We start from the raw sequence: 3,631 nt of genomic DNA, 5'->3' as shown, positions 1-3,631 counted from the left end.
TTGGGTATATGAGTTACTATGTGTCACGCCCTGACCTTAGTTATCTTTGTTTTCTTTATTATTTTGGTTAGGTCAGGGTGTGACGAGGGTGGTATATGTATTTTTGTCTTGTCTAGGGTTTTGGGTATGTCTAGGTGTGTGTGTGTAGTCTAGGCATTATGTAGGTCTATGGTGGCCTAGATTGGTTCCCAATCAGAGGCAGCTGTTTATCGTTGTCTCTGATTGGGGATCCTATTTAGATTATGGAAACACCTACACTATATATAAAAAAGTATGTGGACACCCTTACAAATTTGTGGATTTGGCTATTTCAGCCACACCCTTTGCTGACAGGTGTATAAAATCGGGCATACAGCCATGCAATCTCCATAGACAAACATTGGCCATAGAATGACGTTACTGAAGAGCTCACTGACTTTCAATGTGGCACCGTCATAGGATGCCACCTTTCCAACAAGTCAGTTCATAAAATGTCAGCCCATATAGAGCTGCCCCAGTCAACTGAAGTGCTGTTATTGTGGAGTGGAAACGTCTAGGAGCAACAACGGCTCAGCCGTGAAGTGGTAGGCCACACAAGCTCACAGAATGAGACTGCTGAAGCGCAAAGCGTGTAAAAATTATCTGTCCTCGGTTGCAACACTCACTACAGAGTTCCAAACTGCCTCTGGAAGCAACGTCAGCACAATAACTGTTTGTCGGGAGCTTCATGAAATGTGTTTCCATGGCCGAGCAGCCGCACACAAGCCTAAACTCACCATGTGCAATGCCAAGCGTGAGTGGTGTAAAGCTCGCCGCCATTGGACTCTGGAGCAGTGGAAACGCATTCTCTGGAGTGATGAATCAAGCTTCACCATCTGGCAGTCCAACGAATGAATCTGGGTTTGGTGGATGCCAGGAGAACGCTACCTGCCCGAATACATTGTGCCAACTGTAAAATTTGGTGGAGGAGGAATAATGGTCTGGGGCAGTTTTTCCTGGTTCGGGCTAGGCCACTTAGTTCCAGTGAAGGGAAATCTTAACGCTACAGCATACAATGACATTCTAGAATTCTGTGCTTCCAACTTTGTGGCAACAGTTTGGGGAAGGCCCTTTTCTGTGTCAGCATGACAATGCCCCTGTGTACAAAGCGAGGTCCATACAGAAATGGTTTGTCGAGATCGGTGTGGAAGAACCACATCGTTTGGGATGAATTTGAACGCCGACTGTGAGCCAGGCCTAATCGTCCGACCTCACTAATGCTCTTGTGGCTGAATGGAAGCAAGTCCCCACAGCAACATCTAGTGTAAAGCCTTCCCAGAAGAGTGGAGGCAGATATAGCAGCAAAGGGGGGACCAACTCCATATTAATGCCCATGATTTTGGAATGAGATGTTTGACGAGCAGGTGTTCACATACTTTTTGGTAATGTAGTCTATTTCCAACCCTTTTCCCATAAAACCTATTAACTCACTAGAACTGACATAAAGGCGACAAAGCACTGGAAAACGACTTTTGGCGCACTAGAGCCTTTAGATAAATTCTCTCAGAGATGGTTTGAAGTAAACTGCATTCTAATGTCGACTTTTGTGATGGAAAACCCTATCAAGCGAAGGGTTTTTAAGCATGCTGAGTTCATGGGTCTTGAGCGCTGCACGAGTGGAAATTTTAAATGGAACTTATGGATCTCCCTCACGTGCTTGCTTCTGTTCTGAAAAACTCCACAATGAAACGGACATTAAATGTGGAGAATGATACATTTGCATCTGTCAAGTAGATTTCATTTCTATGCCATTGTAGGCTACTGTAGCCTACCATTTGATACAATAAATATGTTGAAATGACGATATCACTGGAGTCATTGCAAATCAATTTGTGCCACTTTTGTAGCCTACCTGGAGCTGGCAAACGGATTTAATAAATAGGCTATAGCTTCAGTTTGTTGTGGCCTTGTGTTGTTATGCAACGGCCATGTTTAGTTAATTCAATTGTAAGTTATCAATTGTGATCATGGTCACAGCTCTATTGCAAATGTATCATTCTCCATATTTAATGTCAGTTTCATTGTGGATTTCTCCCTGAAATTAGATGTTGGCCTATCAGGGGCTATAGGCTACCTGCAGCTACCCGTTGAATTGCAATTATAAACTCAGATTTTAGTCAATAGCCGTATGCCTATTGAAATAAGTAAATTTTGCAAATAGGCGATTTATAATGTTTTTTAGTCTTAACATCTGGCACATATTGGGCTCCCGAGTGGCACAGTGGTCTAAGGCACTGCATCTCCGTATTAGAGGTGTCACTACAGACCATGGTTCTATTCCCGGCTGTGATTGGGAGTCCCATCGGGCGGCGCACAATTGGCCCAGCTTCGTCTGGGTTAGGGTTTGGCCGGGGTAGGTTGTCAGTGTAAATAAGAACTTGTTCTTAACTGACTTGCCTAGTTAAATAAACATAACAAAGGCACAATTTCTTGGAAATAGCAGAACTTTCATTTTTTGAAGTTCATCCAAGTGTTTCTTGCAAAGTGATTGAGATACTCTATCCAATTTTCATCACTCAAACTCTCCCCTAGGATTGTTCTATGGTTATGCACATGCGCAAATGGGATTTATTTTCAATTATAAACTGGGTCATTCAAGCTCTGAATGCTGATTGGCTGAATGCAGTGTACCAGGGGTATGACAAAATATAAATTTTTACTCATCTAATTACTTTGGTAACCAGTTTATGTTGATACCTTTGGTGGTGGTATGGAGCAAATAGCGTATACCACGGCTAAGGGTTGTGTCCTAAGAACAGCCCTTAGCCGTGGTATGGCCATATATCACACCTCCTCGGGTCTTATTGCTTAATAATAGCAGTCAAAACAAGTTAAATCGACATCCATTGATGGAAAATGATCTGTCGAGTTTAATAAGGGCAAATTATCTTTTCTCTTGGGACATATTCTTAAACTGGTAAGAATTATTATTTTGATGGATGTTTGTTTGTCAGGTCTTTATTTTAGGACAGCCTGCAGCTCTCCTCAACTCCGGGGCCTGGTTAGGTGGAAGTCACTGAAGTCCAGGTTGTACTGCAGTATCCATGGACCATGATGGTTCGTGGTAAGAGCAAGTCTTATGTCAGGCCCTGGGGTGTTTCTGAAGGTTTTCCAAAGGCCCAAATCTAATCCTCCTAATTTTAGATTGGTATGTAGAAGTTTCCATGCAAATCTTACAATGGCATCAATGGAGGAATTTGGGGAAAAGGTCTGTGGGTGCGGCAATCTTATATTAGGATCCCTACAAATGGTAGACCTACAATAGGTGTTTATAACTCTATTTGTTTCCTGGTCATTTCTGTTCCTTTTCCCTATCTGGAAACGTCTGATCAGGACAGGGTGCATCATGGATGTATGAACAGACAGTGTTCCTCTTCAATATGGTGTGTCTCACATTGTAAAGATAATCCTCTCCCAAAACAACGTGAGTAATCTGAGAGCCACGCTGAATAACATTTTGTACAGGTTTAGTGCGTCACTCTCTCACTGGCCCTTAGTCTCCTTGTTCAACGAAAGAGGTAGTTATCTCATGTTACTGGTACGATTTGCTGTTTAACATTTTATTTTTGTTTTCTTGACGATAGTGCCACCTAGAGAGAGGACAGCAGAAGAG

This window comes from Salvelinus namaycush, chromosome 35 (assembly GCF_016432855.1).
Source record: "Salvelinus namaycush isolate Seneca chromosome 35, SaNama_1.0, whole genome shotgun sequence".
Classification (NCBI taxonomy): Eukaryota; Metazoa; Chordata; class Actinopteri; order Salmoniformes; family Salmonidae; genus Salvelinus; species Salvelinus namaycush.
Note: the sequence above shows the minus strand (reverse complement) of the source record.